The sequence below is a fragment of the Notothenia rossii genome (assembly GCF_949606895.1).
Source record: "Notothenia rossii genome assembly, chromosome: 6".
NCBI lineage: Eukaryota > Metazoa > Chordata > Actinopteri > Perciformes > Nototheniidae > Notothenia > Notothenia rossii.
In genome coordinates, this window is record NC_136909.1 from 83,290,405 (window position 1) to 83,315,642 (window position 25,238).

The window sequence follows — 25,238 nt, forward strand, 5'->3', positions numbered from 1 at the left end:
AAACACAAATAAAAATCAGAACTGATTCGAGTTTTTATCACCTCTTTTCACAATTTTGTTTTTGTTCGCGATCATAGTTGCATTGTTCCTGTTTAACACAATTTAATGGATCAATTGTCTGAACTTTATTGTGTCAGAAAACCTTGACTGATTTAAGAGAAGCTGAAACAGTTTCAACTAGGAGGGAAAATATAATAATGTGATTTAATTATCAGTAGATATGCAGAGGTATACTCTATTGATCAAATACATTCATTAGTAAGAGTATAAATACATTGCAGGTCATGTATTACATTACATTACATAACATGTATAAACAGTATGGGCAGCTTCCATAACATATATTATAGTACGTATCATTTTCAAACTACTCTTTGGACTATAGAGCATCAGAAGTGTAAAGCCCAAGTTAAAGTCTAAATCATTTAGTCTACAATATAATTGTTCCAATAGCTGGACCTTGAACATGTGACTTAACGATGAATCTGGTAAAACGTTGATTATTATTTTATTGCACAACATAAAAAATCATTAGAAATAAACGGTGCATAAGTTCTATAAGCAAATAACTTCCTTTTCTGGATCAGTAGTAATAGATTAGCTTTGGCTTTGCTGTTTGGCTCTAGGATATTGTGAGTTACACCAGCAACAAAACAAATACAAAAGAAACACACTTTTTGATTGTTATTTATTTGTAAATTACACTACTTGTACCGCCTATACAGTTTGAATCATGGCTCCCTGTAGGGTGTGCAACAAAACATACCACAGCATTATTGTTTTGATCCATGACGTACTTAAATTACAAAGTCTTTGTCCGTGCCTAAAGACGAAGGAACAAAGGTTAAGAGACTTTATATTTTCTGTCCTTTTCTCTTCATCCATCACTCTCGCTGCGGACACAGACGCCATGTTATCTGATTGCGTATCATGCAGTGATTAGTGTGAGGTGTCACTTAGTCTGTAGTGTGTGTGTGTGTGTGGCCGCAAATCTATTTTAATACACTGACTCCAGCACTGTACTGGGACCAGTTAATGCTGCTGGAGTCGAGCCGGGCTGTCGGTGGAAATAAATCAAAAATATCAGCCAGTAAAAAAAGAGTTCAGATACATTTATCGTAGGTTACATTTGGCTGCTGCATAGCGCTGTGTTATTATCTAATGACACACTTTAATCAAATGCATGGAAACTCAATCAAATCCCTCGTAGCTTTTCCTTTTAAAATATTTCAGGTCTCCCTTGAAAAAGAGATCAATGATCTCAATGGGATACAACTGGATAAATAAAGGTTTGAAATGAAATGTTACCTTGAAGAGTGTAGCTTGTAACTTTAACATCGAAGCGTTCAGCCCATTGCATATTCCTTGTAGCATGTGGCTTTGGCCTTGTAGTGTATAGCTTTTACTTTTGTATCGCTTAAAGAGGCCCCATTATGCTATATTTTCCCTTCCATGTGATGTGTTCTATAGGTTTTAGTAGGGCTGCCCGATATATCGTGTCGTGACAATAATCGCGATAAGTAGGCAAATGAACTCAAACACGTCATGTTACAATTATTTTGCTGCTTGCTACAAAAGGAAAACTTTGCGGCTCTCATGTCAGGGGCACTTGAGTGAGTGACAGCAAACCACCAATCACAATCAAATCTCCAAAGCAAACGGACCCGGTGATTAAAGGTAAAAACACTGAATAAAGTCGATTCATGTGTCAGTGATGCAAAATAGTCGCTTTTCGGCGCCTCCCGCTTTTTTAACGCTGAATTGGGTGACTTGTGTAATTCGTGGAGAACCGAAGAGTTTTCGTTTTGGGGGGGGGGGTCCGTCAGTCCGGGAAGGATAACTTCTCACTTCAAAAAAGAAGAAGAAATCTAGATCGCAAAATAATTAAACAAGTGAGTGCCTTTTTTTCCTGGCCAAGGAAAGGTTCATTGAACACAACACGAGCGTAACGTGTCTTCACCATAGGTCTTCACGTGGTTATGTCTCGTCTGAAAGGAGTGTAGTGCCGCTCCAGCTCTTCAAATATTGCAGTACCCATAAGGAGCCGTACACATGGCGCAGTGTTTGCGAGGCTGTGTCTTCAGTTGTAAGCACAGTGGCGATCTGTTGTTATTAGCATCTGGTTAGCTAGCTATGCTAACGAATTTAAAGAGCTTTTCTACAACCAGGTGGAAGAGAGCTCTCTCCTGAGAGGCTCAAATAACCTCAGCTCAGTGAGGTTAAGGCACACCTTGATATGATCATTATAGTTATTAATGAGACATTAGAGACTCAATTATTAACAGGTATAAAATACTATATGACAATAACAAAAAAAAGTTCTTAAAAATAACAAGAATAGAGTTTGAAAGGGAAGTGATATGTAAAATATCCAAAAAGAAAAATCTGTCAGTCAGATGGTATATTACGCTGTTTTTTTTCTGCTTCGAATATTTCTCTCTTTTTTCACCATACCTGTGTTTGCATCACTGATGTGTTTCTCCAGTTCAGCGCTGCTAACCGAGCTAGCTCAGCTTGTTGCTCTGATAACTTAAGATCCAGACGTCCGTGACTAAAATCCTTCATCCGGTTAAATATAGTTAGAAAAATACCAATTGTAAAGCATTACAGTTCAAGAAAAGGATGGTTTGCGAGAAAAAAAAAACGGTATTTTCTTCAATTCCTGTATATTTTCATATCACAGGGGGAAGAAAAAAAACGCAATGTCAGTTTTTTTCAATATCGTGCAGCCCTAGGTTTTAGTGCATGTAAATGGTCTGCAAAGGCTAACATCCCTGTGTTCCCTCCAGAGGGCATACTTGCCAACCCTCCCGATTTTCGCGGGAGACTCCCGATTTCACTGCCCTCTCCCGGTTTCCTCCCGGGGTCATATTTCTCCCGCATTTCTCCCGATTTCTGACAAAATCAGATTTACTCAGGACTGTTTCTACTCGGACTTTTAATACAGCTACACCATTGTTTGGTTTCCATGGTAGCGCGTCTCTTTAGTAGCGCTTCTCAAACTGCTACTAAAAGAAAAATGTAAACTCGATCATGAGCGCGTGCTCCACTAGCACCCCCCATCTAGGCTCGCCGGCAGTACACTTTCCGTCACAGGAACACGCTTTGCTGGCGGCGAAAATAATCCCACCAGTATCCTTTGCCCCTCCGACAGAGAGATGTCCTTTTTCTTTTCGTCGTTTCAAGCGATAAAAACTCGATCTTCTCTCGGATTATTATTTTTTTTGGACGCCCTTGGCTCGAGTTCAGGGCGTTCTGAGCTGAATAATGGTGTCAAATGCCGGCAAGACGCCCCCCTGGCGGAAACGCTGGCGCAGAGTAAATAACTGCAAAAAATCAAGACTTTGTTTCTAGATTTTTTTGTTTTGTTCCTTGCTCATCTGTTTTCAGATTACATCCCTTTTTTTTACTAGACATAATTTACAAAAGCAACAGATCACATTTTGCTTGCTTAAAAAAGTCCGTTTGACAAACCCAGATATCTCTTTCCTTCTCTTCCCGTCTCCAGAATTGACCCATACTAGATCTCTGTTTCCATTTGTTTCTTCCCTTCTCCTTTTTACTTTTCTCACTTTTCTCTCCCAGGATTGTTTCTGAGCTCTGGGATCTCGTTCCTTTCCTTTTTACTCTTTTTCTACCTCCCCCATTTCTCTTTTTCCCTCCTCCCTCCTCCACCTCTCCCTGTCTCTTGGAGTGTGTTTCCAGTCTCGGAGGCCGGGATCAGATTACTCCAGGAGTCTCGGAGGCTCTCTGGCGAGGTGGCAGTGGAGGAGGGAGGGAGGGAGGGAGGATGTAGGGAGGGAGGAGGTAGAGAAGGAGATCAGGTTTCACATCTCCAGCTCTCCCCTCTGTCTGCCTCCCTCCTCCTCCCCCCGGTAGGCTGGAGACAGAGTGGCTGAGCTGGGGAGGAAAACATGCAATCCACCCTCTCCTTCCTCCTCCTCCTCCATACGTCCAGTCTCGTTGCTGCAGCAGATAAATAAAGGCAGTAAATGGGGAGCCGAGCACACAGAGGGACGATTCTTCACCTCCTTCACCTCCTCCCCCCCCCTCTACATCCCTGCAGAGATATTTTATATCCTGCACCGTGTGTTTTCATTCTCCTGGATGTGTGGCAAAGGTGAAACTGCTTCAGGGAGACTTGAGTTTCTTAAGAAGCCAAGATCTGCTAGGCTCAGAAAAATGTGCGTCTGGAACACTGTTTCCGCCAGACCAGGGCTGAGAGGGCGTCCACCCCGAGAGCGGCGTGTCACGTGACTTGAAACTAGCACCCCCGTCAAGGCTCGCCGGCAGTACACTTTCCGTCAAAGGAACACGCTTTGCTGGCGGCGAAAATAATCCCACCAGAAACCTTTGCCCCTCAAACAGAGAGATGTCCTTGTCCTTTTTCCTTTTCGCCATTTCAAGCGATAAAAACGTGATCTTCTCTCTAACTATTTATTATTTTGGACGCCCTCGGCTCGAGTTCAGGGCGTTCCGAGCTTTATAAGGGCGTCAAATTGCGGCAAGACGCCCCCCCCCCCTGGCGGAAACGCTGTTCTGGAAGGAATATCAGTAGTTGGAGGACACTTGTGGTTTTAACAGCAGCTGTAGTAATCTGTGCTGCATGGTTTTGTTTTCTGCCTCTTTTCTTGGAAACGGCTATGGAAGAAATATTATTTAGGTTTGTGTCGACAAGAACTGAAGTTTACGGTTGTCTTCATTTTAGACTAATCAGCAGATTATTTGGTGTTAACAAGATAAAAGATTCATCTGCGTGAAAGTGGAAAAGTAGTTGTATATATTATACATTGCAGCAGACGGTAATATTGGATAATATTAACATAAAATAATTTGATTTTTGTGGAGTTTTTCCCCTCTGTGACATTATGGAAACAAGCTGTCATTTTAAGGGTTACAATTGGGTAATATTTGGAAGGCATGGTTAAAATATTTAAAGTGGATCGTTTTAAATATATTTCATGGCAGTTTTTTTAATGACATTGTCCTTCTCTGGTCCCACTCCAGTTGAAGGTTGCGGCCTCTAGTTGTCCTTTTTACAGGTATTGATCTCCGCTTTAAATACACCCAGCCCATCCCGGTGAATAATTCAGATCCATCTCACCACAGAGGAAACATTCTGCTTGTTGTTGTGGAGGACGCTTCTGCCGCTTCTCTCTGCAAAAGCTGTAAAAATGTGATTATTTGTGGCCATGTGTGAATTTGTGTGGTCATGTGATGGCATGGTACAGGACGCCAGAGTGAAGTCTAAAAGCTTCACAAAAGCATATATATCTTTTATATTAAAACACAACAAAGCTTTTTTCTTTTCTTTACAGCAATACAGAAAGTGGCTTTATAGTTATACGACTTTAGTAAAAAGCTGTGTTTTAGCTGTCCTTGTGTCCAGTTTGTGTGACATGTGGGATGGATGCCATTTGTTTTCTCATTACGGGAAACAATTTCAATTGTTCCTACTTTTGCAGGATTTTCTAGACCAACAAACATTCTCTCTCTTTTGTGACGGTACAGTAAGTTATTTAGACCCTCCAGAAAAACGCGGGCTAAATTCCTTGATTATGCGATTAAACACGCGGGGGTTTTATGTGATCTTATGCGGTGAAATTGCGGGAAGTTGCGAAATATGCGGAAATATGCGGGGAAAAATAATTTAAAAATTTTTAAATATTGGGCTGTCTTATTTATTGTCTCTCACACACAACCTGCCACTAACGTTAAACCCCTTTACTATTCAATTAAACACATTCAATGTTTATTTATTGTAAAAGCAATTGGGCTATTTTAATCTCACACACACACTTCTCCGCCTCATTCTGTTTTCATTTACTCGTTCGTTTTCTGACCAGCTTCAATCTTGTAGGCTACTCACTTCGTTTCTTGTAGCCCTCTAAAGGGTTTTTGAGGTTGATGCCTCGCTGAATGTGGGTTGTTTGGCTTTCTTGTCCGCAGCAGCAGAAAGCATTTTCGAATGTTTGAATGAATCAAAGTGGGTCGTCACCGTCAATTTTCTCTTATGCTCCAACACACAGCTGCACGGGGTGCAGAATAGTTTCCCCCCACTTTTTGCCCGGTCTTTAGTAGAAATGTTCGTCGGTAAATGAGATGGATTAGATTTTTTCATCTTGGTGTTTTCTCTATCGTGTGAGCTCCACACGTTCACTCTATACAGTGTTGTTTACATTCTGTGATGCGCGAGCTGATGACGTCACGTCAAGACGAGTTAACTTTTTTTTCTCAATTTTGTGTGGAAAAATGCGGGGATTATGCGGCCTTTTGATAAATATGCGGCCTTTTAAAAATATGCGCCATTTTGCTGATTATGCGGTAAATTCTGCGATCGCAGAATCGCGTTTTTCTGGAGGGTCTAGTTATTCATTAGTTAGCAGCGTTTCCGCCAGGGGCGCGTCTTGCCGTCATTTGTAGCCCTTATTCAGCTCGCAACGCCCTGAACCCGAGACGAGGGCGTCCAAAAAAAATAAATAATTTGAGAGAAGATCGAGTTTTTATCGCTTGAAACGACAAAAAGGAAAAAGAAAAAAGGGACAAGGACATCCCTCTGTTGGAGGGCAAAGGAGTCTGGTGGGATTATTTTCGGGCCTTGATGGGTGGTGCTAGTGGAGCACGCGCGTGAAAGCGGCCAAACTGAGGCTCCGTGGTGAACTGTGGTAACATGGAGAGCCGTTTAGGAGCCGAAAGAGCCCGAATTCCCATCACTAATACGTAAAGAGATAGTATCTATAAGGGACGGCTCAATTCAGAATTCAAGTCACACGCCCCCCCCCTCCCCCCACTCTCGGGGTGGACGCCCTCTCAGCTCTGAGCTGGCGGAAACACTGTTAGTTAGTTATGTGCCTATTACCTACAAGTCAATACACATATTTGATGATTAATCATTTGAAAGAATATGATTTTTGGAGTCATGATGGACAGTTTTTTTTACAAACAAGATCAAAATCACAGCAGCAGAACAAGAGATATCAGTTGGCAGCATTGGCATTATGTAAACAAACTTTAAAAAGTAAATCATCGGAAAATGAACAAATATTACGTCGCTGGTTCAAACATTTAACTTGAATAAATACAATTTAATGTAGACTAATATCATTGCTGTTTTAGTAATTCCATTTTCTTGATCTTACCCAGTGGAAAAGGTTCTCTAACTTTAAGAGACACTAAAGAAGAACCAGCTTGTACTCTGCGCGGTTGTGAGGCGTTCCTTCTTCATTCTTGAGGATTTGCTTTCCTTTTCTGGGTAATCCTGCAGCCTGATAGGTGCAGTGATCCCTCTGAAGTGACGTTGGCCCCTGACCTCTGACCCCTGACTCCTGACCCCCCTGTCAGCTCACCACTAACAGAGCCGTATCCCCCCCCCCTGCATGATTAGACCGTCTGACCGATTTTACAGCAATCTTCCTTAATCAAACGAGCAAATACTGTCGGTTGAATATGTAGAACATGTTCTCAATTCTTCTGAGTGTTGAGGATCTAAATCCGTTAAACCACTTGTGTGTTATTACTTGGAGTTCAGGGGATTTGTCTTGGCGAGTAGGACTGCAACCAATTATAGTTTCTAAATGTAATAATCTGCCTTTTAATTTGGTGATTCATTGTGTTAGTTTGTGAAATGTTTTCAAATTATTCAAATATGACACTATAAATATCTTTTGTTGTACAACCACAAACTCAAAATATACCTCAAAATATAATGCAATACAAAAGACAGAACAAGTATATTAAACTCTAGGCGTTTGAGTTTCAATATTGGGATTTGAGAATTAGTTTTCTGGTTTTGAACACATGCAGAAAAATGCCTTCAAAACTCCAAAAAATTAATTAATTAATTGCAAATCAAAGTGTTCTCAAATTCACAAAAAATAACTAATGTAATATTCAACAATAGCATTTGTTTCAACTTTTTCTTCTTGATTGAAATGATGAATAGATGATCAGAATAGTTGGCTGAGAGGAGCTCTAAAGTTGGTGTGTTTTTACAAGACAAAGTACATCGTCTTGATTGTGTTAATAATAACAACTAATAAAGGTATTCTGAATCTACACGTAGTTTCTGTTTGTTTACAGCCACCACACGCCTGTAAAAGCTGCAGGACGATGTTTTCCAGGCCAGACTGTTTTATATTCTTGTCCTGCATTGCTATGAAAGCACCCCCTTCCTCCTCCTCCTCTTCCTCGTTTCTGGTCTTTAATTTCAATTAGCTCTGGCTGCTGGTGGACTTTGAAGGCATTAGTCTCTGCTGCCTTCCTCTGTTGCTTTTGGGAAAGCCGGCAGCTTTAACTGCAGCGATCAGAAACAAAATGCTCTGCTTCTACTTCCTGCCCGCAACCCAACACACACACACACACACACACACACACACACACACACACACACACACACACACACACACACACACACACACACACACACACACACACACACACACACACACACACACACACACACACACACACACACACACACACACACACACACACACACACACACAGCAGACTCTGAATGTCTTGCAGTGGATGGGAAATATAGGTGGGCCTTGCAGCAAAATGATTGACGCCATGCAGAACATCTCTGGACGTTTCCTGGCAACTAAAGGCTGCTGCTGTTGGACTCAAAGCAGCAGCACGGAGGAGGAAACTAACGGATGTTTTGGCGTTTAGACATAATGGTTAGACCCAGGGCTGCGTGATTTATGGACAAAAAGATTATTGCAATGACAATTCTCATAAGTGTCTATTAGGGCTGTGACTATTTCAAGTGTTGATTATTCTGCTGACTACTTTCTGGATGGATTATTTGGTATGAATACACTATAATATTCCAAACTTTACAATTAAAATATAAAAAATAGGATAAGGATAGTATAAACATAAGAGAAGTGTGCAAAGTAGTTTAAGTTTTCTTTGGATTTTGTTAACATTTTACGGATGGTATATTTTAACTGGAATGTTTTGGCTGATATCCTTGCTGCCAGATCTATTTAGTCCTTTATAAAGTCTGTCACAACCTCCCAAAATCCAAGGTAAGGTCTGAAAAATATCTGTTATTATTCAACTAAAAGTCTAAAACCCTGCCAGTGAATACAGTAATGTTAATAACGTATATTAATCATGCTTTAATCAGAGTCCAGAGAGGTTTTCTATGTACGTTTGAAGGCAAGGCAAGTTTATTTAGTTTGAAGACACTTCTATACACACGAAACCTCACGAAGTCCACGGTCCTTGAATATCATGTTCAAAACCAAACTTTATTCAGTTCTATTCTGAGTCGTGAGAAGTCAATGAAGTCTGCAGCGACAGCAGAACATTTTTTTCCCTCTGCTTAGTAAATTGGTTTGAGCTAAAATTGCAGGAAATAGCTGTGTGTTTGTTCTCTGCTGTCAGTGTCGGCGTGTGTTTGTGTGTCTATGAAGCGTCCCAGCCCACATACCGCCGTCTGCCTCCTCTCTCTACGTAACAAGGACTGGTTTCACAGCTTTCCTGTCAGACTGTGGCTTCACACCTTCCTCCGACACGTCCCTCCAACGCTATTAGGAATTTACTTTTAACCCCGAGCAGTTTACACTTAAAAACAGACGTGTTGCCTTGGTTACTTTACTGCTAAAATCACCAGGTTTCTCACAGATGATATGTGGGGAGAATATTTGCTTGGCAATAACCACACTTTGCTATTTGTACAGTTTGTTTTGGATCTTTACATGCTAGTTAAATGTCTTTCATAGCACATGGTAAAGATTTCGGCCAACTAAATGAAATCAAGGGTTTAGGAAAAGTCCTTAAAGTTTTGACAATGCTTTAGCTCATTGGCACCATGACAACTAAGTAAAATGAGTGCATTGGAAGTGCCAACATGTTATCTGTGAAAGCTGCACCAACACTGAATATCAAACAGCCTTTGCAAGCTAGAGCATGTCTGGAAAACATATTTCACTAATGACCTTTTCCTGCTCTAATTTAACATCTTTTATGTGAACTACAAGGCCACATGTGTTTTTGTTTCTGATTCCACTCGTGCTACAAATTATACGTTTGCCTTCAGTTGGTTATTCGCCTAATTCAATATTTTTTTATTAGAGTGATATCATCTTTTTGACGGTTATTAAAGCCATCAGATTGTTATCTTTGTGGAATATAAGGTGTCAATTAGATCAAATGAAAGTGAGTTTGACGTAGAGGAACATATTTTGAGTAATCGGGTCAGATTGTAGCTTCCTGTTTTTTTTTGTGTAAACAGCCTGCAGTGTTGGTACTGCAGCTTCGAATGAGGCTGGACTTTTACTGCAGAAACACTCATGATCATCTGACTGATAACAGGCGGGGTTTCATTCAGGTCTTTTGTATTTTGCAGTCATTAAACACTCAAAGCACTGAGTGGTTCTGCAAAAGATATTACCCATTGATAAAGTATTTTCCTCCGCGAATGTAATTGATTGTCTTACCAAACGTCTTCGGGTAGCATGATGCATTAGAGTACAGTAAAGAAAAGGGTATGAAAGTAAAGTACAGAAGAAAGGCAGTTAACCCAATGGACCAAAGTCAAAAGTGCAGTTAAGAAATGCAGTAAAGAAACACTGGATTTGTTTTGTAATTGTTCATATAATTATAAGCATTGCAGTGCCTTCTTCGTTTTTCTGTGCAATTGTGTTTATTTACAAGTTGACATGTGCACTACATGAATACTGATTTATCTAGATCACATGTACATGTCTGCAAACAGAGCCGCTCTTTCCTCTTTGTATATCAAGATTTTCTGTTTCAACCAAAACATTTTCATTTTTATTTCTGCTGTTTCCACTCAGCTGTTTATAATTCATGGTTCTAATAAAATATTTGGATGCAGAGCAGAGCTGTTTCACTTCAGTTCACCCTCGTGTGTGGGAGCTCTGTTTTTCCCTCCGCCTGTCTCTTTTTCTTGGCACCGCCTCTCCATCCATAAATGAGGTTTTGTGCGTGTGTGTGTGTGTGTGTGTTGGACAGAGAAGGCAGCAGCTGTTTTCTTTTTTTCTGCAGACCTTGTGACCGCTCTCAGCCCCCGTCTTCGGACATCTATTTTCTCTCGTCTGTTCTATAATAACTCAGTGGCTGAATCTCTAGTGCTGCTTTTTTCCTCCCAGAACACACACACACACACACACACACACACACACACACACACACACACACACATATATTTTGAAGCTGCTGGTCATCTTACACACTGTCCTTGATTACATTTTCAATATTTTATTGTGAAACTTGCGATGGAGTGCTGTTAAGAATAACTCTTGACCTTTAGAGACCAATGTTGTCATTTCTTTTCAACCGATTATATTCATCATTCTGCCCAAAAATATGCTGCAGAGTGAGATATCCCTTACTTCTGCAGATGTGCTTGAAATGTACAATGACTTTGTGTTTTTAAATGTTTTTGCTCAAACTTCTTGAGTATTTTTCCTTGAAACTAACAATACAGACATTGGTAGTACTATAGTAGTAGTTTCATTTAAAGTAAAGTACTATATCTACTGTATGAAAGTCTTACATTTAAACATTTCAAGTTGACCTATTATGCTATATTGATTCTGCTTTAAATTGAATGTCTGCTGCGAGCCACGCCCCTTTGTAGCGTCACGCCGCTTTCCCCTGCTACTTCTAGAGAGAGATTTCTATCTGGAGATCTCAGCTAAACGCTGCGGTGATTAAATGCCATGTTATGCTCCTAACCACTTCAAGCTTTATTTCTGAAACAGTATGGAGCTCAAACCTTTCTCTCACACATATTTATGTATAAAAGACATAAAAAAGTGCATTTTGCATGATAGGTCCCCTTTAAGAAAAACTATACATGCAAATGTAAACACAACAATCCCACACATAGTACATGGCAACAAGCTAAAGGTTACAGACAGAGGACAGTATATTTAAATTCTGAGGTCAGGAGTTTTGTGTTTGTTAGTTTGTGAGCAACTTCCCCTTCAGTATTTGTACACAGATTCTCTCAGGGTGTGAATATTAACTCACTTTCCTGATGTCTGCCTTCTTGACTAAATACAGTCTCCTTTAAGGAGCTCCGGGCTGTCAAATAAAGAGGCTTCTGTGTTGAAGAGGGAGGAGGAGGAGCTCAGACTGTCAGCCTCACTGCTCCACTTATCTCTTTACAAACAGCAGCCAGACACAAACACACTGACATCAACTCTGATCTAATGACGGAGCAGGGCCAGCAGTCCCGGAGGAGGGTCTGCTGGCTTTGAGGCTGCAAGGAGTCTTTGTGTGTCCCTGAAGGGATCTAGGAATCAAGCACATGTTTTTATCAGTCCTTCCGGTCATGAAGATGATTCTGTAGCAGGCAGTCAGCTTGTACCAGGTGAGCCATGCCTGTGCATAAAGGGCAACTCTGAGTCTTAAAAGGAAGTACACATAGTACAATGCTCGAGTGTTTTGTTGTAAACACAACATTTCTTAGACAACATTTCTTAGACAATCTTTAACCTTTTAGATTAGTTTATCCTCAAGTGTATCTGTTAAAGTAGAAGTTTAAACTACTCTTTTAACCTTAAGGAAATTAGTTGTTGGGAACACCTCTACTAGATTATAGGCTGTTATGCCAAAATCACAACGGCAAAGTACTCTTTTGCTAAATGCAGTAGGAGAATGCATGCAGCCAATCAGTAGACGGCGTCCTTTAACACATTGACCTATGTTACAAATGATCGTTTCCCACTTGAAGAACATGCCGACAGAACATTGTATTATTGCGGCTGGTTGCACACTGCCACTCCCAGGTCTGAATCCAGCTTAAGTTAATCTGTTAACTGACATATCTTTTGTGGTTAATTATAATAATTAGTATTATAATAATAATAATAAAGGGTGTTAGGATAGCACTTAGCAACAAGAGCAATAAAAAAAGTGCTTTAAATGCCAGACATAGAGGTGTATGTTTAAGGCTTTTATGGTGTAGTTTAGGCACACCCCATATACTTAAGCTACGCCCCTTTTGCAGAAAAGTATTTTGCATGTTTTTTAGTTTTCAATTCAATTAGTGTTCAACAATCATCTGTTAATATCATGTATTAACGTCTTTTTTGTTTGTGAACAGGTCGGTGGTTGTGATGTTGTTCCGGCTTCCTCTGCTTAAAGACTGCATTTCCCATGGAGCAGTGCACCGACACGCACACTGTTGTACCATGGAGCCACCAGTCAGGTACGGAAACACACACATTAAATTGTGTGTATCGACCCTTCTTTTGTGACTTCAATGTGTTTCTTCAGGTTCTTTACACACTCAAACACACGCACAAAAACATACATCATTTGTTTGTGCTATCAGCGATTACTCGTATTATTTAAAACCTAATTACCCCACCTCCGTCTACTCCTGCTCTTTGAGTAGATTAACCTTTGACCCCCAGTGTTGAAGGTGGAGTCGGCCAATCGGAAGGCTTCCTGGCTTTTAATCACAGGCTATGATTGGGTCATTTGAGCTGTCATCTGGTTTGATTAATAACCACAGAGCAGGAAGAGCTGTGATTACACTGAGCCCCAAGGCTGTGTGTGTATGTGTCATTTTGTGCGTGTGTGTTAGGTGAAGTAATGCTTTGCCAAGAAAAAGAGTGTGTGTTGATATATGTATGTGTGTAAAAGGTGAGGTCATGTCTTTGTCTGTTTCTGCTGAGCCTGTCCTGGAAATTCTTGAAATATTATTATCTCTATGAAAAGTTAGTATGCAGCCAATTTATCAAGACTGACTGTTACATTTTGTTGATTACTTTTTATCAATAGATTATACACAAATCTTTCATTAAGCAGCACAATTTACACAATCCCCTACGCATGTATACGAATTGTGACAAAAATATAAAAGGAAAATGCAAAAGGGCAGTTATGAAGAAATCATTTGTTTCTAAATTAAACATACAAAATGTATTTTTTGTTTTTCGTCTCCCTGCCACGGACACAAAAATACAATAAAAATACTTCTATAAAATGTTGTGCCAAAATGTTTTCCGCAGGTCAACAGCTGTTTTAATTTTCCATTTTGACTGGCTTGAGACACTTTAAAAGGAAACATGGGAGATCAGAGTTATTGTCAAGTAGGCTTACACATACAACAATTTGTTTATGCATATGAAAACATTGTCAAATAAAATGTTTGAAAGAAATATAACAGACAGTAAATGCAATTTAGATTATGACGAGTTTGTGAAAGAACATCACTGGTGCAGATTTTTCTAGAAGTGTGTGAGTGTGTTTTCATGATGAAGTGACTCAAGTTCGTTGACAGACCTTCAAACAGAGCCGGCCAGTCTGCAGCACAAAATCACTCCCATATGTCTTCTCCCCCCAAACACACACACACACACACACACACACACACACACACACACACACACACGCCCCTTACACACTGCATACTGGCAGGACTCGACTACTTTTTAAGTATACATGATTTCAGGCAAGAGAACGCACAGAAAATGTGGATTAATGCTACAAAATAACTTGGCAAAAAAGGTTTCTTGCAATTGCGCGCACACACACGCACACACTGGCTTGACCACTCTGGACCACCTATATGTCTCTGTGGCCTGGCTGCACTTTCCAAGAAGGCATGGTGGATGAAACCATCCGACCTCACTTCTGAGTCCAGACCACCCACACACACTTTTCTGACACACACACACACACACACACACACACACACACACACACACACACACACACACACACACACACACTGCTATATATTTTTTTTACGTCTTTGGGGAAAGTTGTCTATGCTCCAGTTTCCACTCCTTCATACTGGGATCAGACCAGTGCAGCAGCGAGGCAGAAAATCCACCAAAAACACCACAGAAGAACAAAAAATGACTGACAGGAGGTGAGGGTGAAGAGGGCGGGGCTTAAAAGTAAACTTCCTGTCTCTCTGAGAAAGGGGTGGCAGTTCTCACACTCGCTATCAGAGCTAGGACTTCCTGTAGTGTGTGTTGGATGTATTTTCCATTACCTGGTTCCCACAATTCAGCAACGGTTTAAGAAGGAAGGGAAGAAGAGGGGGTGGCTGGTGTTGATAAGCTGACAGACAACTTCAAGGCAGAAGATGGAAAACACAGGGCTCTGACTATTACTCAGACCACATCCACCCTATTAGGTTTTAAAACAAACAATTTGTGCTACATTTTACTCCTTGCTTGCAAAGTCTATAAAGTCGCGACGAGGGTCTTCTGGCGTTTTGGTGTGCTCAAAGTTGGTCCAAAGTTGTCAGAGCTGTGACTTCTCTGTGTTTATTTTCCGTTACCTGATTCCCACAAATACAGCAACAGTATGGAAAGGGGGAAGGGGAAGAGGTCTGCTGGTTAGACAGCATCGTTACTAATTGGCATACGTTCGGCTATGTTTAACACCCAATGTCGACACTTCTCCAGCGTTCATAAACAACTAAAGCTCAGACTTTTTGAAGATGTTGCGTTCAGTCTATGGCTGTATCCGAATATTCGTTCGTTCGAGTACTATTCGGATTTCAATTTCGTTATTCGGATATTCGTTTTCCCCCCCGTTTTTTTCTCCCAAATTTATTGAAATCTCCAATATCAACGTAAGAGCTTGTGCCTCTTCGGGGGGTGCTAACACTTCACCATAAACGTTATCGTTTACTTTCTTCGTCTTTATATGTAGATATTACTTTTATCTCCGGCACGTTGTTTCCATAGCAACAACAATCTTCCTGTCAAATGCGCTAACTCTCCTAAAAAATAAAAGCATGTCCACACAAAATAGAAAGCCAAGCCAAATTACACTTAAGACATATACAACTGCAACGAAAGTAACACACACAATGCAATATCCTTTTCAATTTCAAAGAACACAAATTGGGTTACATAGATTAATAAATAATTATAAAACGAATAACAAAAAGAATGCCGTGACTAAACCGAAATACACGTGTCGAAGCGAGCGGAACGAATATTCGCTGCTGATTACTACCGCATATCCGGAACCCGAGAAATGTCATTCGGGACAGCCCTAGTTCAGTCTAGACTTTCTAAAACTGAATGTTTTGATAAGATTTGCACGCTGATGAATAACAAGATGCAGGTGTTGCTGATGGGTTAGACATTATTTAACTGATTTTCAACAAGTTCATACAAACATATTTTCGTTTTTTTACAAGATGACCACTTTTTTTTGCCGGACCTTGCTGTAGGTTTTTTAAGTCTTTATTAGTCTCTCAATGGGATTTATTTGTTGTTACAGCAGCTAAAGTACAATGCAACAACAAGAGAAAGTAAAGAAAAGCAAGATAAGTAGATTAATATAATGCACAAGTAAATAGTTAAGATGCTAAATATAAGTGATTGACTGAATAGTTTGATTTTAGGTTATTGCATAACAATTTTGCTCAATTAAAAACAATTCACAGACTTTTGTAACACTCTAATATTTACCCAATTCATGTTTTCTTCGCTTAAGTATACTCATAGAATCACCTTTTAGTACTGAGACCAGGAACCCTGAGTTACCAGCAAGAGCAGGAGCTGACTGGTTTAACTGGGAGCGTCTGCTCGGAGTGATTTATGATCCTAATTTCTTTTTTTATGGTCTTGAGTGTGTTTGTTTTATGACTCAGTAGTGCCAGTGATGGATAGAAACAGGTCTAATTAAAATCACCTTCAGGGAACCACTTTGTAATATTTTATTACTTAATGACCATGGGGCTCAAAGTCTGATTAGCCGCAAGGGGCCGAGAAAAAATGATAACTTTGTATTAATTGTATTTATTACGGCTGTACTGAATAGTTAGATGCCTCATGTCATGTATAATGATTGCATGTCTATTCATTGTGTTTAATGTTCATATTTTCCTCCGGATAAAGATTAGGCTAAACTAATGGTATTAGAATCTTACTATTCTCACAATTGGATCCTAGTGGTGACTGCTAAGAATTATTTCCAACTTGTGTTATCTTATTTTTTCCAATATCTCAAAGTCCAAAAGTCATCATTTATTAAAAAAAAAAAAAAAAAAGATCTATAAACGTTTTTCTAATTCACCAAATATCATTATATTCCGTTGAAAATGAATGTTAAAGGTACACTATAATTTCCAATATTTAGTAATGTGGTGTTCCACAGAGATCACTGTTAAGACAACTACTACTCCTACCATAATGTATGTGAAAGATATGAAATCTAGAGTTTATTGTGGCTTTTTCGTTGCAAAAGGCAGAAATGTACCATTAATCTATAAATTAGTTTCCTGATGCTTCATAAAATATCAAATATATTGTAGGGATGCACGATATTGGTTTTTTGAAACCGATACCGTTAACTTCCTGCTTCTCAAGACCGATACCGATAACCGATAATAATATAATATATATATATATTAAATGTACCTGTAGTTTTTGCGCACCTGGTAGTAAAAAAAAGACTAGGTGGGGGTAGGGTCATCTCTGGCAAACTTCTTGCCTTTTTCAAAAGCCTCGTCGATAGGTAAAAGCCCCGGTGCCTTTGCAGCTGGCTTTGGTTTCGCCGCTAGTTTAGCAGCGCAGGCGTCTTCGTACGCTTTTAACACACCATCGTAGCAATGGCGATGTTTCAGGTGACTAATCAGGTTGGAAGTATTATAGCTCGTTGCCTTTTTCCCTCCTCGTGGAACTTCTGCATTGCATTTGTTAGTACAAATAGCAAGCGAACTATCTAACTCTGAAACTTTGAAATAGTCCCATACTACCGACGACATGTTTGTTTACTGTCCTGGCTTCACGGCCGCACACCGTTTACGTCACAGCCAGGCATGAGTTAGGGAGCGCTGGATTTGTGAAAAACTCCCCTCTTCCTAAACCACTAATACCACAGTACTGGCAAAACGGGAGGAGCCGAGTGAATAACAAGCGCCCCTCATCCCAATCCACCAACACCGCATTATTTTTTTTACCCCAAAAATATAATTATTAATACTTTTATCGGGATGACGTCATAATTCCTAATATCGGACCCATAATTATCGTGCACCACTAATATATTGCCCATCACATGTGAGAGAGTCCCCGAGTAGATAAATGAATGAATAATTGAGCAAAGTATCATCATTACTAAGTCAATTCTATTTACGTTCAATTGTCAATTTAGGACTGTATTTAGGTATTTTTGTAATTACATCTTTACATTGCATGCATGTACATGCTTCTAAAGTCACCATATCATGAGTTTCTGTCCTGTAATCAATCGTCTTAAAGATAATTTAAAATGTATAATCTGTATGTATATTAAGAAATGCATTTATTCACAAGAAGCAAACTCCATAGTTCCTTGAACCCCAATAGATGAAGCAAGACGATCAGAGTTGTGATTTTTCTTTCTTTGCATGACAAGTGCAACATAATGTAAAAGTACGCATTGTAATATCTGGAGGGAAACGGCATGTTCCTTAGATGTGACTGCCAGTACTACTCATTTACTTTAGGCTCTTCATTAACTATAGTTTACTAGTTAGAAACCACTAGTACGTTTGTTTGTGGTTATGGCATCAAATAAATCCAATGAGCACGTGATAACGTTGTATTGAAGAATAATTTGTGGGATTAAATAATGGATGTTGATGAAGATGCTGGGAGGAAGAGTCCCGCAGCAGCGCTCACCGTGGCCAGGGGTATTATAAGATAATAGACATAAAGATTAAACATTACAATTTAAGAAATGTAATTTTTCACAAGAAGCAAAGATCTTTTGCACTTTTGAAGGTCTATTCAATCTCCATAGTTACTTAAACCCCACTGAAGAAAGACAGTCAGAGTTGTGGTTCAAGAACCATCTTGTAATGTTGTACTCAAGACAAGGCAAGTTTATTTATACAACCCTTTTCAACACAAAGCAATTCAATGTGCTATACAAAAATAAAAGACATTAAGAGCATGAAACACATTTAGAATCATTCAAAAGCAAAGATAATGAAACATGAATAACACAGGTACATGAATAACACGGGTACATGAATAACACAGGTACATGAATAACACAGGTACATGAATACAAGTTGCAGTGTGAGATGGGAATAGTTCAATTAAAAGTAGCGGCAAAAAGAAAAGTCTTCAGTCTGGATTTAAAAGTAGTAAGAGTTGCAGCGGACTTGAAGATTTCTGGGAGTTCAATTCAAGAAGAATTCATGGGATTAAATAAAGGATGTTGATGAAGATGCAGGGAGGAAGAGGCCCGGGGTATTCTTATGCTAATCCATCGCCGGGGATGAGGCGCAGAGCAGCCAAGCAAACAATGGCCATGGAGCCAGAAAGTCTGGCTGCAGTCTCTCGGGCCCTGAAAGGCATGTCGGGCAGAGAGGCTGCTGCAGCACCCAGAGGCCTGCCTGCAAGGAGGGGCCCCTGGAGGGGAGGAAGAGAAAGAGGAGGGAGAGAGAGGGGAGGAAGAGAAGGGAGAGAGGGGAGAAGGAGAAGAAGGGAGAGAGAGGGGGAGGGAAAAGGGAAGGGGCAGCAAATGGAAATGGAGACTGGGGGAAGAAAATACAGAAAGTCAAAAGAAAGGTGATTTAAGATCCTGGAAAGCAATGTGATAGGATGGAGAAAAAGAAATGCAAGAGTGGTGCAGGAATGAGTCCTTAAACCTTGAAAGAAGTCAACATTTTACTACTTCCTGTTTCATCAGAATCAGAATACCTTTATTAATCCCACAGAGGGGAAATGTACATTGTTACAGCAGAAAAGAGCCAAAGACAGCTTAATGTTACCTAAGAAACAAAAACACATCCTGTAACAGTTGAATCAGAGGATTTAGCAGCCCTATCTAGCGCACAGTTTTTAAAGGCACATATATATATATATATATATATAGTACATTTATAGTCTGGATGTCAATTTGTTTTTGATTAGACTCCGGAAATAAGGTCTGTATTAAACACAAGCTGAAGAGATTTTAACGTTTTGCTCTATGACATAAACAAATGTCAGTAAATAACTCACTGGCGAATTTCAAAACGGCTCTTAACAAGTGTTTAAATGAGACTACTAAATGTCATCTCACTGAACATTAGCTGCCGTTAGCTTAGCGGTGGTAACGTGAAGTCATGTGACGTTAGCTTCTTTTTTTCTTTCTTCAAAGGAGTTTGGATTTATATGAACTGTTATGTAAATATTCAAATGTAGGAAGCACTTTGTTCCTCGGCTAGAAAAATGCTATATAAATACAATTAATAACCCACTGTTTGGGTCTATGTTGAGCTTCATCCTAATTTTCTTTAATGCTGAATGACTTATTTCCAGTAAACCCATGAGCACATCTCTGGGAGGACTGCCAGTATTTCCCCAAAACTGACATTGCATTATTAATACCACTTACCTAAGCATTCATCATCATCAGTTCTCCCACACTTGATGCTTTCTGGGAATTTAGGTGCAGAAATCCCCATCAAGTATGTAAAAAAAAAAAAAGTGTGTGTGTGTGTGTGTGTGTGTGTGTGTGTGTGTGTGTGTGTGTGTGTGTGTGTGTGTGTGTGTGTGTGTGTGTGTGTGTGTGTGTGTGTGTGTGTGTGTGTGTGTGTGTGTGTGTGTGTGTGTGTGTGTGTGTGTGTGTGTGTGTGTGTGTGTGTGTGTGTGTGTGTGTGTGTGTGTCGGCCTATGTAGTTGAGTGATTATCCCAGCTGTTTGAGAGACGTGTCATTTTGATGCTTTGAGTAGCGTTTAGCGTTGTCTACCAGAATAAACATTTCAGTGACTTTTTTATCCAGTTTTAAGACACCCTATTACAACACACTTTTTAGATCTTGATGCTTATTAACTCTTTATTTAGTAGGGATGATAGATTATAGTCGTCGCATGTCTGGGACTTTATTTATCAGAGAAACAAGTTGAGAAAACCTGTTTTTTATTCACAGTTTTTACCACTTTTAACCAAAAGGAAGGTAGAAAACTCAGTGAATTATTGGGTTGAAAACATCCTGAGCTGGATGGATCAGAAGTTATCAGAGAAACTGTGAACATCTGTTAGCCTTTAGCTCGAAGCCCAGTTTCCAACAGAGAAACTCCGACTTCTGAAGTAAAACGGTTTAATTCAGTGTTTGTTGGGGGCTTTTTTTTCAGCCGGTCTGTTTGTTTTAGAGAGGAGAGGGAAAGACCTCTGTTAATAGTGCTGCTCTTGTAAAAACAATTCAAAAATAAATATAGTCCTTCTTTAGTTGTAGTTCTAAGAGATAGACCCCTAGCATCAGATAATGACATTTAATTGGACTGATAAGAAGCTTGGGATGAAACTAATACGTGCAAACAAACGTTTCTCTCTCCCTCATTACTTCATTTATTTGTAGAGCTCAGGAGCTGCCGGTCCTCCAATCAAGTCTCTTGTGTCGTTTATTTAGTCTGCCGCCATTCTCCCAAAGCAGGAAGTGGAGGCGCATTAAGGATTGATTATTGATGTCTGGCCCCTCTTAATGCAGGAGGAATTGGGGATGGGGAGAATATCAAGACATGGATTATTACTGCCTCGAGTGTCATTATCTAGTAGTTTAACAGCGCTTAGAGAAGCTTAGTGAAGTCAAGTTAGTAAATCACATGCAGGCACTGAAGCACTTTCCAAAACAAGCTGTCCTACATGTTGATATCGTAAACTCCTTTAACCAATAAACACACAACCTTTCCATAAGTTAGTTTTGTGTTTTAGGCCTTGGTTTGCGAACGTTTTAGAAAAGTAGTTAAGTTATTTTTTTTTTAAATGTCTTCCACAGTCAAATAAGCATATTTTTCTAAAAGTAAATTTGATGTTTACTATTGATCCTAAAAAAACTAATTGTGTCTGCAGTTGTAAAACAATATCAAGGGCTAAAAGCTGGCTCTTGTCAAACTGTAGAAATAATTGGCATGTCAAAGTAAAGTCACAAAAATGTTGCTATTGAAAAGTAGGTTTTTACATACAAGAAATGATCCTTGCTGTTTCTTGGTTTATAGGAAAGAAACGTCATAAGAGAAAATTCTAAGCAAGCACTGGAAAAATGGTTGGAAACATATCAGTAATGATCACTGAGGTGCTATATTTAAATGATTGATTTTGTCAAAATGTCATTTAGATTATTAAGTATATCTAATTTAAAAGAAAGGCAGGAAAAACCTTCTTGATGAATGACTGCTTCATACATTTTTAGTACAGTATCTGATTATTTGAGTGTCAATTAAAAAATTGATGAATGGTTTAAGCTCCACATAAAATGGAATACTTTACGTTAAAGTAATAGATTAACCAATAAGTCTCTGCATCATTTTACATCATAGTTTTGCAGTCAAATAGCTGCAGTCAAATGAAAAGTTATTATACCCAGTAGCTTTTTTTTTTAAAGAGCTCTCTTTATTCTACAACTCTTTACCCTCCGCTTGGGTTTCCATCTCTCCGAATTTCCCAGCATCCCCGGAGCGGTGTGACCTCAAATTCCTTCCCCTGAGGGGGCCGGTTTATGGCTCAGTAGTTCCCTATAAGGGCGGGTTTATTCTGCTCAGGTGGGGCCGCGGACAATACGCCCTTTCATTCCCCGTCCTCCAAGATTTTTATGTCACGACGTCCAGGTGTCCTGAGCAACGCCTGTTAGCTGAGGGACTCACTAAGGTGCAGATAAAGTGTCTGCAGGGAAAGGACACGGGTTCGAATCCCAAAGGAAGCAAGTCAGGAGGAAAAGTATAGAGCTGCTATATTATCAGAATCAGAAACAGGTTTATTACCAGGTAGGTTGACACGTACGAGGAATTTGACTTGGTGTCGTGGTGCTTACGTAAAAATAAAACAAAAATATAAAAAACACAGATACGAAAATATATAATAATATTGAAAAATAAGCACAAATATAGTAAAATAAAAGCAGTATTTACATTGAATATTATATCAAAAGATCAAAATCAGGATTATTCAAATATATATATTTTTTAATCCATGTTGTCTTTTGTGAGTAAGGGTCAGAATACCCCTACATTTAACATTCAACATGTTCCATCTTTTAATAAACATTCCATACAATTGGATTATCTGTCTACCCTCTAGGGCTGCAGTTTATAAAAAAAAAACAATTGTGACTCGTCTGGCCGATATCTTTGCGATATGATTGGCGTTACTAGAGGAAATGATCATTTATTTATTTATTCACAGTCTCATTGAAATATCTATTAAAATGAGGATCTGTTCCCAAAAGAGGATATTTTATTCACTGTGTAGAATATGGTTCGTAGCTTAGGACAAATGACATGAATGAATTGACTCTGCAAATAACTGCATTTAGCTTTAGATGTGCATTGAGTATTTGATCTCTGAAGAAGTCTACAGAAACAAGACACTGGTGCATTAAAAAAATCTGTTGCTAAGGGAAGAATGAGTTTGTTGTTTGACGGAGAAGCAGACCGAAGGATTTAGAGACAAGTTTGAACACGAGGAGGAGGAGGAGGAGGAGGAGGAGGAGGAGGAGGAGTGAAAGTTACCCGGCACCCAGATACTTTTTTTGTACGGTTTGGAGAAACGTGCATTTTATCTATTTTTTCTCTGCGAGTTGACAGATGTAATCGTTTGTTGTCTTTGAGTGAGACTTTGTGTGTGAGTTTGAGTCTCCATGTCACTCACTAGTAATATATATGTGTGTGTGTGTGTGTGTGTGTGTGTGTGTGTGTGTGTGTGTGTGTGTGTGTGTGCGTGGCGTCTTGCCTTGTGTTTTCAAAGGGAAATGGATGTGTTGGGTGATTTAGGAAGGGTGTGCTTCCTGTCTTGGGGGCTCACAACAGACGGTCCTTCCTGAACCTGCCTCGTCTTGCCCTCCCTCGCTCTGTCTGAGTGTGTGTGTGTGTGAATGTGTGTATTTGTGTGTGTGTTATCTCACCATCCTGCTGTTGTTGTCGGTCTCTAAACGGAGCAAAGAGCGACTAACAAACTCCAGTTTTTGTTGTGGCAGCGAGGTGAAAATATTTCCACTTTTCTGTTATCAACACACAGATCATTCACTCCCTCTCTCATATAAAAACACACACACACACCTTTTGTTATGAAACCCAAAACTAACATGGCCTTTAAACACGTAGTGCTGATCTCTTAAAAACTAAAGATTCAGTCGATACTAATACAGTGGGGAAAAAGTATTTAGTCAGCCACCAATTGTGCAAGTTCTCCCACTTAAAAAGATGAGAGGCCTGTAATTTTCATCCTAGGTACACTTCAACTATGAGAGACAGAATGAGAAAAAGAAATCCAGAAAATCACATTGTCTGATTTTTAAAGAATTTATTTGCAAATTATGGTGGAAAATAGGTATTTGGTCAACAACAACATTTCATCTCAATACTTTGTTATATACCCTTTGTTGGCAATGACAGAGGTCAAACGTTTTCTGTAAGTCTTCACAAGGTTTTCACACTGTTGCTTGTATTTTGGTCCATTCCTCCATGCAGATCTCCTCTAGAGCAGTGATGTTTTGGGGCTGTCGCTGGGCAACACAGACTTTCAACTCCCTCCAAAGATTTTCTATGGGGTTGAGATCTGGAGACTGGCTAGGCCACTCCAGGACCTTGAAATGCTTCTTACGAAGCCACTCCTTCGTTGCCCGGGCGGTGTGTTTGGGATCATTGTCATGCTGAAAGACCCAGCCACGTTTCATCTTCAATGCCCTTGCTGATGGAAGGAGGTTGTCACTCAAAATCTCACGATACATGGCCCCATTCATTCTTTCCTTTACACGGATCAGTCGTCCTGGTCCCTTTGCAGAAAAACAGCCCCAAAGCATGATGTTTCCACCCCCATGTTTCACAGTAGGTATGGTGTTCTTTGGATGCAACTCAGCATTCTTTCTCCTCCAAACACGTCTAGCTGAGTTTTTACCAAAAAGTTCTATTTTGGTTTCATCTGACCATATGACATTCTCCCAATCCTCTTCTGGATCATCTAAATGCTCTCTAGCAAACTTCAGACGGGCCTGGACATGTACTGGCTTAAGCAGGGGGACACGTCTGGCACTGCAGGATTTGAGTCCCTGGCGGTCCCCCCGTGTGGTTCTGGGATTTTTGCTCACCGTTCTTGTTTCTCATTTTGACCCCACGGGGTGAGATCTTGCGTGGAGCCCCAGATCGAGGGAGATTATCAGTGGTCTTGTATGTCTTCCATTTTCTAATAATTGCTCCCACAGTTGATTTCTTCACACCAAGCTGCTTACCTATTGCAGATTCAGTCTTCCCAGCCTGGTGCAGGTCTACAATTTTGTTTCTGGTGTCCTTTGACGGCTCTTTGGT

The 25,238-nt window shown here is 39.8% G+C and overlaps 1 long non-coding RNA gene across 1 annotated transcript in view; it reads left to right on the plus strand.

Moving 5' to 3' along the window:
* LOC307044495 overlaps positions 1–25,238 on the plus strand; it is a 33,067-nt gene that overhangs the window by 5,828 nt on the left and 2,001 nt on the right. Inside the window, exon 2 of the long non-coding RNA XR_013809648.1 lies at positions 13,091–13,195. This is a non-coding gene — a long non-coding RNA (uncharacterized lncRNA). The remainder of the gene's footprint in view (positions 1–13,090; positions 13,196–25,238) is intronic.